A 12,949-nucleotide genomic window follows, 5' to 3' on the forward strand; every position below is an offset into this window, starting at 1 on the left:
TGATATCAACAAAGTATTTCAAGTTGAATGTGATGCAAGTGGTAATGCAATAGGAGCTGTATTAAATCAAGAAGGTAAACTCATTGCTTTCTTTAGTGAAAATTTGAATGATGCCAAAAGGAAATATTCTATGTATGATCAAGAATTTTATGCTATTATTGAAGCATTGAAGAAGTGGAGACATTATCTGATTCCTAAGCAGTTTGTGTTGTATACTAATCATAAAATTTTACAATACTTGGGAAGTGAACATAAATTAAATCAGAGACATATGAAGTGGGTTGAGTACTTGCAGTTTGACATTTTTTATTAAGCATAAGAGTGGAGTTACTAACAGAGTTGTTGATGCATTGAGTAGAAGACATTCTTTGTTGACTAAAATGAAGGTTGAAGTTCTTGGTTTTGCTGAAATGAAAGAGTTGTATGATGTTGATTTAGATTTTTTTGAGGCATGGAGAGAGTGCAGAGCACCAAATCTAACAGATCACATAAGTAAGTATGATGATTATTTCATTCAAGAAGGTATGTTTTTTAAAGGCATTCAGTTGTGTATTCCTAGAAGTTCTATGACATTGAATCTAATTAAGGAAAAGCATAGTAGTGGATTGGTTGGACATTTTAGAATTGATAAGACATGGAGTTTGTTGAAAGAGAATTATTATTGGCAAAAAATGTATAAGGATGTTTAGAAATTTAAAAAGAGTTGTGGAGTTTATCAAATTGTAAAAGAAGTAAGTCAAAATACTAGATTGTATACACCTATTACTGTTCCTTACAAACCTCGGATTGACATCAATATGAATTTTGTTCTTGGATTACCTAAGATAGTGAAGGGGTATGATTCCATAGTTCTTGTAGTGGACAAATTTTCTAAGATGGCTCATTTCATACCATGTAAGAAGACATCAGACACAGAGCATGTTGTTGAACTTTTCTTTAAAAAGATTGTGAGATTGCATGGATTACCAAGAAGTATTATTTCTAATAGAGATAGTAATTTTGTTGGTTATTTTTGGAAGACATTGTGAAATAAGATGGGTACAAGTTTAGTTCTACATTCTATCCACAGACAAATGGATAGATGGAAGTTGTGAACAGAAGCTTGGGTAATTTGCTGAGATTTTTAGTTGGAGATAAGCCAAGTAATTGGGAAGTAGTGTTGGCACAAGATGAGTTTGCATATAAAAATTCTATGAATAAGAGTATAGGGAAAATAACTTTTGAGATTATTACTAGAATGCAACCTAGAGGTATATCAGATTTGAGAGATGTTGCTGGTGAAAAAAAGAGAAGCACTTTAGGAGAAGAAATTGTTGATTTTATGGAAACTTAGGGGAATAAAATTAATCTCACAAAAGCTAGATAATGATGCAACATGGGTCCCAGCTACTAGGCCATGTTAGGTACCTGTGTACAAATTACAAGTGCAAAAGATATACAATGTAATCTCTCATAAAGTGGGGAAAGAGGGAAAACCACATGCAAAACACCCTCCCCCAAAAAGGGAGAAGAAAAATAAAGTAAGATGAATGTATGGATGGAGTAATCAAGACCCCCCTATTATGCCATACATCATGTATATACAGTAGAGAATACCTCCATAAGAAGGAAATAAGGAGAAATGAAATCCCCCCCATAGTGAGTGATCTCTTGTAAGTATGGAAAGTTATTGAACAAAAAAGATAATTTCTAATTATTAGATTAATACATTCTCATTTGATCGTATCTTGTCTCTCTTGTGCTATGTCTTGAACTCCTAGATCTTGGCATTTCATTCTTTCCTTAGGAAAATTCTCACATTGTATGAAAGCTTGAGGTAGATTCTTACATGATATTAGAGCTATACCAAATTCTTACATTTGGTATAGCTTTGATCCCATGTAAGAATTTGGTATATCTCTGATACCATGTAATAATTTGGTAGAGCTCTAATACCATGTAAGAATTTGGTATAGCTCTAATACCAAGGAAGAATTTGTCTCAAACTTTTGTACTATGTAAGAATTTTCTTAAGGCAAGAATGAAATGCTAAGATATAGTAGGTCAAGAGTTAGCACAAGAGAGAAAAGATAGGATCAAACAAGAATGGATTAATCAGGTAATTAAATAAATACATCATAGAGGTGGCTTGTATATAAAGGCAACTCATATATCTAAGAGTTAATCAACAGATAAGCACTATAACTAAGCACTATAACTAACCATTAACTATACTCTCTCTCTCTCTCTCTCTCTCTCTCTCTCTCTCTCTCTCTCTTTGTGTGATAACTCAATCTCCTTCATTCATGTCCCCTATCCCCCTTGCTCTTTTCATATACCCCTCCTTCCTCCCTCTCTCATGGAGAGAGAGAGCTAAATATATCTAATTGTTATATTATATTTTTTGTATATGTAGATATATAATTATATATTTATAAGTTATAATTTTCATATTATTATATATATTGTAATAGAAATTAAACATTATAATATAAATTAAATAGTATAATATTATAATATACATGAATAATACTATAATATTTATATTAAATATATAATATATATATATTAATCCAAACTAAATTTTTAGCCATTAGAATAAACCTTAACAAGAATCTCATCCCTAACCCTAATCTTTACACTAGAACTATGACAAAGACCCTCAACCCAAATGTTATTTCAACATAAATATTATCCTCATCATAATCTCTAGCCCTAATCTTTGTCATAATCCAAACTCTAAATGTGAGTAAATTATAACCCTATGAAAAAAAGCTAAACCATAGTCTTAAATCATATATTACCTTAATATTAACCCTAATAGTAAAATTTTCCATAGCCATATGACAAATCCTTGATCCAAAGATTTTATAATGTCTAACTTAGTACAAAACTATTTTAGTTTTTAATATCATTCATATTAATTATTTTCTCTTTTTAACTTCACCATATATTAAAAACTATTTTTTTAATGTATCAAATTGTTTTTCATACATTTAAATAAATTAACATAATAGAACTCTCTCTCTCTCTCTCTCTCTCTCTCTCTCTCTCTCTATATATATATATATATATATATATATATATATATATATATATGTATATGTATATGTATATATGTATGTATGTATGTATGTATGTATGTATGTATATGTATGTATGTATGTATATATATGTATGTTTATATGTATATATATATATGTATATATATAAACATATATATATATATATATATATATATATATATATATATATGTATACATACATACATACATACATACATACATACATACATATATATATATATATATATACATGGAATTTTAAACATGAATTATAAGTATGTGAAGTTTTAAAAAATATATATATATATATAACTAAAGTAATATGTAAAAAATAAGTGTGTATGAAATTAATAAAATTGAATTTCAAAAAGTTGGTGTATGCACCACAATATTTTTTTTGAAATTATCATTTCAACTACAAAAAGAAAATTAAAAAAGAAAGCAAATATTTTAAAGTTTCGTAAATGCTAACAAATGATTCACCAACATTCATTCCCATTGCTATTCCATTGTTGTTTTAGAGCACTCTCTACACAATAACTTATTTGCACCTTAGTCAAAAAACATATTGTGAACAAACAATAGTATGTTAGCATATATGTTAAATATTGTATTAATATGTCTAAGTAATTTTCAAACACTTAGAATTAGCTAACATGTATGCTAGCATACTATTATTTATTAGCAATATGTTTTTACTAAGGTGGAAATAAGTTGTTGCATAGACAGTGACATGCTTTAGTCCTTGTTGATATTTTATTAAAGTAATAATTTTTTGCATGGGTATGTTTATTTTTTTGTAGGAAATGGTCATCCATGTGGCTTTTTACATCAGACTAGACAACTCCTTCTATTATTGGTTTGCATTTATAGATGCAAATTGTTAACAAAATCTTTTGTGTTCTCTATGTAAGAGAGTGCCCATCTCCTCAGATAATTGTATTTCCAAGGATGATAAAATAAAGGTCTTGGTCTTGTAATTATCATTTTTGAAAGAGAATGCAAATAACATTACCTGTAAGAAGACTATTCCAATAACACGTGTTGCATGCTGTATAATGGTGTAGAAACACAATTTTCATGCACCTTATAAGCAGTGCATGCTGCCTTATCATTTTTTCCTACCACTTATTTTGTACTCAAACCTATAGAAGTGTTGGAATTCTTTAGAATAACTAAGAGAGAGGGTGAATTAGCTATCCAAGGTCCAAATGTATAAATAAAACTTTTCACTACTTAGTGAACCCATAAAACATTTATCTTCATGGATGCATCCATAAGATTATGCAATTACTTAAAACTTGTAGGTTACTATCAAATCAATTTGTAGAAATGTAAAGATGAAACATAATAGATTCAACAAGACACTTAACACAATGATTTATGTGGAAACCCAATTTGGGAAAAACTGCCGGTAACATGCTACTCTTTTTTAGTCTTCTAAAGTGATGCCCTCTGAAAGGCCAAACCTGTTAAAGGTTATAATACACACTATTAAATGTGTCCCTATTAAATGGTTTCAATCACCCTATTAGGACTGAGCCTTCTTAGAGGACTTTAGACCATTCACTCGCAATGTCACCTGGTTAAAGGATTTATAAATGACTATTAGGTCAACCTTAATCCAAAGGAATTACTCAAGAGTGATACAATTATTAGAGAGTAATTGTAAGGCTTGATCTAATAACAACTTACAACTCCATTTACATATTACATATCTCTATTTTAGTCCTCCATTCTTCTTGGCTTTCACAGATTTTAGCTCTGATAGTTGTTCACTCTTCAAGCATCCATACCCTTAAGCCTTCTTTCTTAACATGCCAATGTAGACCTTCAATTAAGTCATTGAAATAAGCAATACCCTTGACTCCTTATCTTCCTTAGGTTCTCGCACATGAAAACCCTTGCTTTTGACCACCCATCCCTTTAAATAGAGAATTAAGATATTTTGTTGTTCATTCTCCATCATCCAATTTGGGGTTAGGATAGATTAGGTAGGATTCAATGAATCTACCCCTCATTTCATATCACTTCTAGAAACTTCTCCTTCAATACTCTTTGAATTCACTTGAAAATGATTTACCATGAATTCAGTGCCACCAGCTCATCAATCTTATCTTCCAACAAGTTCACACAATCCAAGAAAATAAACTTGTTGGCTTAGATCCATCAAATTCATTATCTTTCTAATAATGTTGGTACTTGGCATTAACTTGCTTCTGATGCTTGGCACATATTGTGTTGCTTAACATCCTCTATAAAATTACTCAGCATGAAATAAAGTTTACTGGTGCTCGGCATCAACTAAACTTTACTCAGCATCTATTATTTTGCTCGGCATACACTAAAATACACTTTTACTCAGCTCCAACTAATTTTCTATTTGGCTTGTCCTAACTTTTCTTAGCACCTACTATCCATTCAATCAAGCTTGGTAGACGAACTTTTTTTAACTTGTTCTTCTGAACTTGCTTAGTATAACCAACCTTTGCAACCTTAAATAGATTATCAATGCACTATGATATCACTATTTTAGTTGATTCTTGTACTCCTTTTTATATCATAACTAAACCTTTCCTCTAGGGATTATTGTTACATCTTTTGATCAAATCCTCTTCATCAATAAAATAGATGATAGTAATTAAATCATATAAATAAATTTGATTAGGATAATTAATTATGTTAATGCAAATTATTCAATATAAAAATTTTATGCACCTATGTACATGCATTTTATATGATTTTTCAATAGGCTACTGATGTTTGAGTTTAGTGTGTAGGCAATTGAACCATAGAATTTTATTGGGGAAACAAGGTCCAAAACCATGTAAACATGGTTTAACCAAGGAAAATATTTGGAAAATTCAAAAGCCTTGTCGTGATGTATTTTATTTCATAAATGTAAGCTTGCGTGTGTGTATGTGTGTGTGAAAATTGTAATCTCAAAGATGCATTAGAAACATGTCATGATGATGTGTAATGTACTTTATTGTGTCACTTGACACTTGTAGACTTTTGTGTGTTAATGACATGTCACCTAGGGTTTTGGTCATGATAGCATTTTACCCTTAAACTAATTACCTTGTTTAAAAATTAAGTAAACCCACTTGGTGAGGGATAGGATGGGTCATTATCAAAAGAAAAAATCAAACTTAGACTTCACTAGGGTTTCGAAGGGTCATTAGGTGGCCACAGAGTGTCCTTGGTGTGAAAATAAGCTACCCATGTTATCGTATATCATGTTAGGGGCCTAATTTTGACCATATTAATGCCTAGATAGCCTAGGGGTCCCCTTTACCAATGCATTCTTCCACCAATTCGAAAATGAAGTTGTCACATGAGTTCTTCCCCATGTTTCCCCTAAGTCAATAATAGCAAACTTGGGGGGGACAAGTTGTAAGAGGGAGTGGCTAGATGTTTTTGCCAAAATAGATAGTGGGAAGTCTTTTTAGGGAGATTGAGACAAACTAGTGGGATGTTCACTCACTCTCTAATTTTAGAGATAGTTAGGGTTTTGGAGGGAGGTTAAGGGAGCTCTTCATCAACTATCATTGCCTTTTTTCTTGACCAAGGTTGCTGCTCAACCATGACCATTTTAGCATTGCATAATGAATTTGAAAACATGTAGCATTGTTATAGGATCATGTATTTTATTATTTTTCTTCCTTGATCTCTTTGCTTTGCTTTGAATGTTCAATGTAATGGGTGTGAAGGCTTCACTCAGCCTTGGGAGGGAAGAGAAGCCTTGGGTGAAGGGGTTAGTTGGGCTCAACATTGTAGTTGAAAAAATTTACCTCATGATGAGGAGTTGTTCTTTCATTCATGGAGTATGGGCTCCATTGAAGCCATATGCCTTTTGTTGTCTTGGAGGTACCAGTGTATCTATAAGAAGGAGGAGATTTTATGATAGCCTTGTAGAGGCATTATGGAACTACAAATGTATATGTGTATATGGACATGGCATTCTTCTTTATGGAGAGCCCACCTTCACCCATTGTTTCATGATTCCAATGGTGAATCATTGTGTTAAACCTTGGAGGGTTTTAAATGTCTTTTGATATTGTGTTTGCATGCATTGTGAAATGTTTGAATGAAGCCCCATTTGAGCCTTGTTTCCCCTACTCAATGGGTGGCTTCTTAGAAGCCTAGGATGGGAGGTGAGCCTTCATGGTTCTTGTGTAAATATTTTTGCAATTTTTGTGCTCTTTGGATCCATGAAGAAATTAGGGTTTCTTTCTTGCATTAATGAAGAAAGAAAGATATGTTACTTATGTTATGTAATTGGAAAGATTAAATATTCTTGTGTGCCTTGAGCATTATATTTGCAAAGCCAAAGTCCCCATTGTAGTTTTCCTTGTATTGTATTGTGCAAGAACTTCATCATGTCATGTACACTAATGTGTAGTATGGAGTTATGAAAAGAATGGAGAACTGTGGTTATTTTAGGGGCACTTGTTTTGTACAATTTAAAGCTAGGAATTTAGTACATTAAATTGGAAGAATGGCTTTAGTACCATAAGGGACATAAATGAAATACAAAAGAGATTCATTGCAATAGTTGTTCTATTGATATTTAGGGAATGTACATTCATTTCTACATTCTACCGATCTAAGTAAAGAATCAATTCAAGGAAATGCCCTCAATAGATTGATCTTGTGAATAGATTTTATTATGCATCCAAAACATTACTTAAGTTCCATCAATGATAGGACTAGTGAATCCAATAGTTACCAAGACTATGTTCTATTGTATTGTTCAATCTAATGATGTGATAATCAAATGATTTAAATAAATACACTAACCCATCACATCATGGCTGATTATAAGAAGCAAGTAAATAAATTCCATAAGAAAAAAAGTTTGTACATGTGTATTAGCTCTCTAGAAAGTGTATAGGAAGTGGAAAATAATTCCCTTCCCATTACAGATCAATAAAATATTGAACGAAATATCCCTTAGAATCTTTTGCAAGAAATAAATAAACTTAAAACCATAAGATAATAGTGTTATCTCTCATGTACTAAATGGATTAATAACCTTTAAACAAAAATGGGGACTAACTCATGAGAAGCCCGTGACTAAGACAGGTGCAAATATGTACAACTAAGGTTATGTCACTATCATCAAATATAATATGCATTAAGAAAAACATATATATAATTTTTTCAAAAAGCATCTATCCTATCCACAAATAAAGATGGAATTACCTTTTTCTCACCCATCCCCAAGACAAGTGACCATGTCATAGGGGAAAGTGAAAAGTCATGTTTATAATAAAAATAATTTACAAAAAAAATAGTATATTGCATATATTGCATATTGAATTTGTCCATGAAATGAGGGCACATGTTTCAAACACAACTATCTTATCATGATTTTGGTGGAAGGGGCCCCTTTTGGCTGTTGACACCTTAGCCTTCCTCTCAATGCACCTACCACTCAAGAAAAATTACCCTATACTAAGTAGGCAGCCCTCCCAACCAATACACTATCCATTCATGCCACCCAAGTGCTTGGTTGGGCGCATGTGAGATGGAGAGAGAGATGGGCAGCTTAGGATGTAGGAGGAGAAAGCATTGGTTAGGTAGATTTGTTAGTAAGTAGGAAGTATTTAAGTTTGGAAAGTTAGTGTTTTAGGTAGGAAATAGTGCTCATAACTTGGTGCTATGAAAATGATTGTTTAGGAAATAGGAAATGGAGATAGGGCATGGAATGTGGCCCTACGTAGGGTAGTGAGTATTTATGTAGGTATTAAAATGTTTAAAATTAGATATAGATAAAAAGAAAACATAAATATATAAAGTTTGGCTTTAGGGAGTTCAAAAGAATATAAAGTTGTTAGGAGCTCAAATGTTTATACTTTAGTAAGTATTTTGTCATATGGTTAATATTAGTAATGTTTATTAAGTGGTTGTCATGAGTTAATTGATAATAGCTAGTTAATTTAATAATATAATTTGTAGATAATGGAAATAATTTAGTTAGAAAATTATAGTAGCATGGTTTAAAAATAGTTGTAAATGGTAGATTTTAAGTTGGTAGCATAGTTTTAATTAAGTTTAAAAGTCTATATTGGATGGTTATATATAGTCTCTATGTGTAAGAGTGTATATTAATGTTATATTTGCAGTTATTAGTTAGCAATAGATGAAAGGCTCGGTTCATGTAGTGGTTCAATATGGTCGATTAACATAGGGAAGTAGATTGTAGAACTTGCATGATATTAATATTTTATCATTTGATCGGCCATGGTCATAATTTTGGAAAGGAAGAAAATGCACTAGGTCAAAACCACTTATAGATCAAGTAATTAAATTTGAAGGCATGTAATAGATTGGTAATGGTTATTAAAATCTAGATAATAGTTAATGTGTTAAACTTAGCTAGTGACTAATAAGTCACTTAGTAGTAAGTAGATAGTAGGTTGTTATAAATTGTCAGAATTGCATACAAGGTGAAAGTGTAAGAATAGGCATGAAATGAGAGAGAGGGTTAATAACCATTACAAATTAACTATTCATTGAATTGTGGAATCAATACATGACTAAGATTAGGATGTTGTCCTCTAGGTATATAACATAATTAGATGATTTTTTGTAATGGATAGTTAAGTAAGAGCATTTCGTAACTACTTATGATTGACATCTTGAGATAAGATATATGGAGTCCTATTGCCACCCACTACGTGAATGCATATCAACTACACACACTTATATATGTACACAAAAGGTTCTCTTTCTATATAGGTTGAGAGCCCTAATAGTAATTTATAACTAAGGTATTTAATTTATTTTTATTAAAAAAAATTGTTGTAAAATGTCAAGTAAATTTTGGGCATGAAAAATTTACCATGAATTTTGTGCCACTAGCTCATCAATCTTATCTTTCACCTAGTTTACACAATCCAAGAAAATAAACTTTTTGGGTTAGATCCATCAAATTCACGATCTTTCTAATAACGTTGGCACTTGGAATGAAAAATTTACCATGAATTTTGTGCCACTAGCTCATCAATCTTATCTTTCACCTAGTTTACACAATCCAAGAAAATAAACTTTTTGGGTTAGATCCATCAAATTCACGATCTTTCTAATAACGTTGGCACTTGGAATTAACTTGTTGCTGATGCTTGACACATACAGTGTTGCTCAACATCCTCTGTAAAATTACTCGGCATGAAATAAACTTTACTAGTGCTTAGCATCAACTAAACTTTACTCAGCATTGATTTTTTTACTTGGCATACACTACAATAGACTTTTACTCTGCTCCAACTAATTTTCTACTTGGCTTGCACTAGCTTTTCTTAGCACCTACTATCCATTCAATCAAGCTTGGTAGAAAAACTTTGTTTAACTTGTTCTTCTGAACTTGCTTAGTATAATGAACTTTTGAAACCTTAAATAGGTTATCAATGCACTATGATATCACTGTCTTAGCTAATTCTTGTACTCCTTTTAATATTATAACTGAACCTTGCCTCTAGGTGCTATTTTTACATCTTTTGATCAAATCCTCTTCATCAATCAAATAGGTGATAATACTTAAATATTATCTTACCAACAAAAAGTAGGTTTGACATCAATGACAAAACAATGATTGAAATACATTTATCATACTTGTAACAATCTATTTTCAACAATCTCCTTCTTAACATAAATAAGTGCCAAGGACATGGTACAACCAAATTGAGTCATATTTTTTTAGCAACAATTTTGGCAAAAGGAATGGCAAGCATACTCTTTACATTAAGGAAACAAATGGTAAGATTTTAATAGTTTTCTTATATGTTGATCATCTTATTTTTGCTAGGGCTAATGATTGCCTTATTTCTGATTTTGGACAAGCTATGAAGGATGAGTTTGAGTAGAAGTTGGCAGACATCTTGACCAAGCCTTTAAACATTGGAAATTTTTAGTGATTAAGAATGGATTTAGACATTATTATTTTGGGTGAAGCATGATCTTGTTTTTTTTTAATGGCTTGGGACAAAGGGTTTGTGTTGTAGTTTACTGATTTACTAAATTAGAATTTTCCCAGATCCATGTTATCTATTCAAAGAAAATCATTTTAGCTAAAGCTTGTCAAGATGTTAATGGTTAATGTTTTTCATAAATCTTATTTTATGTCCCCTCATTACTTGGCAGTGAGGTTATTTTTTGAAGGAGGACAAGTTAACTTAGCTATTAAGTTTCCTAATTTATAAAAGGAAGGAATGCTTTTCAGTTTGAACAATGATGCCTATCTATGATCAACAATAGCTCAAAACATAGCTTGTAGTAGGGCATACACAACAATAATATTTGCAACAATAAATAGCCTTTTTATATACTTTTTTTTATAAGAGAGATTTGGTATTAAAAATTTTGTCATGTAGAAGAGTGATTGCTCTAAGCAAAGCTAGTTTCTATACAACCTTTGCAGTGTTATAGTTTTTTAATTTTGTAACAACAATAAGATATACATTTTTATGTTTTGGAAATAGTTGAGCTAGGGTGTGTTGACCTAACAAAGGATCAGTTCCCTAATATGGTGGATAGGATGCCTTCCCCCATAACAATCTCCTCCCTTGTTAAGGCTATTTCTGGAAATGTTAATAACCCCTTATTTGTACAGGATACGGCTAAGACTAGTACTGATGGCCATTCGGGTGGTTTGCATAAGGCTGGTAATGAGGCATGGGAAAGAATTCATGCACTAGAGGAGAGGATGCACCTACTGACCAAGTTCATGGTAAAAGTGACACATGCGGCTACTATCACTCTATTTCTACTCAAGGAGGCTGAAGGGGACCTATCTAAGGAGGGCTCTAAGATGCTTCTTGACTTTCTGGTGGATGATTACGCGAACATCCTCCTGGGGTGGAAAGAGGCCAAGAAATCTTAAGGGCTCCCTCCTTTTTCTTTTTATGCTGTTAATCTGCTAGTTACCAAACTTATTAGTTTGCAAGGCTATTATGCCTTTGTTAATATTTTTCTTTAGTCTATTGAGTTTAATAACATGCATTTTTTTTTAAGCCTATTTATACTCTCTTAATTATAGTAGTGAACTTTGATTTTATTTCTAGCAGCAATAGGGGTTAGTTTAGTTTTGATGGTATTCCACTGGTAGTTGACCAATTTTCTATTATGGGCTAGCCTCCTTGTTTTGGCTACTTTTAATTAAGAAACAATAAGATATACTTGGTTAGATGTTTATAAGTTTGTATTAGTTAGGTTTTTATTTCACTAAAAAATGATATAATCTATTTGATGCTCCAACACTTCCATTGTCTCCATAATTATTTGGTTATTCTACTACATAGTTGGATACATAGAAGCAATCTCTATGCATCTGACACTTTTCCCGATTTTGGTACATACTTAATTTGATTTTGGAAGCATTAGTTTGATATCTTCTATTCTATTTTTCTTGTAAAATCTTGTTAGTGCTTGTACTATAGTCAATAACCTACACTTGATTCTTAACCTATAATTTTATATTTTCAGCCATTTTTCTTTATCACTTTCTATATGTCATTTGACAATAGAAAGGTTTTACAAAGAGTAGATAAATTTATAAATTAATATTTGACTTAAGTATTAGACATAATAGATCATTAGCTCTTCAATTAAGAATTTCATTTTCACGTATTATTGTTACAAAGCTTAATTATGTTTCTATTTCTTCAAGAACTTGCTCAAGATAATATCATGGTGTTCCAATGAATAGAAAACTAAACCCTTTACATTATTATCAAGGTGAATGTGAATACTGATTAATGTTTTTCTTGGAAAACTATTTTTTTTTCAAAAATAATTATCTTAATAAATTGTTTCAGATTGTACTCTTGGATTTTAGGAAATCTGAATCAACAAAAAGATAATAGATCAAAATATACTTCTAAGTAAATCTTTGAATTACA

At 31.3% G+C, this 12,949-nt stretch overlaps 1 pseudogene; it reads left to right on the forward strand.

Moving 5' to 3' along the window:
• Positions 1 to 11,931, forward strand: part of LOC149558085 (disease resistance protein Roq1-like) — a 28,348-nt pseudogene extending 16,417 nt beyond the window's left edge.
• The last annotated feature ends 1,018 nt before the right edge of the window (positions 11,932 to 12,949 follow it).

The sequence above is a fragment of the Cupressus sempervirens genome, chromosome 5, assembly GCF_028749045.1.
Source record: "Cupressus sempervirens isolate cs-2001-9-10 chromosome 5, ASM2874904v1, whole genome shotgun sequence".
Classification (NCBI taxonomy): domain Eukaryota; kingdom Viridiplantae; phylum Streptophyta; class Pinopsida; order Cupressales; family Cupressaceae; genus Cupressus; species Cupressus sempervirens.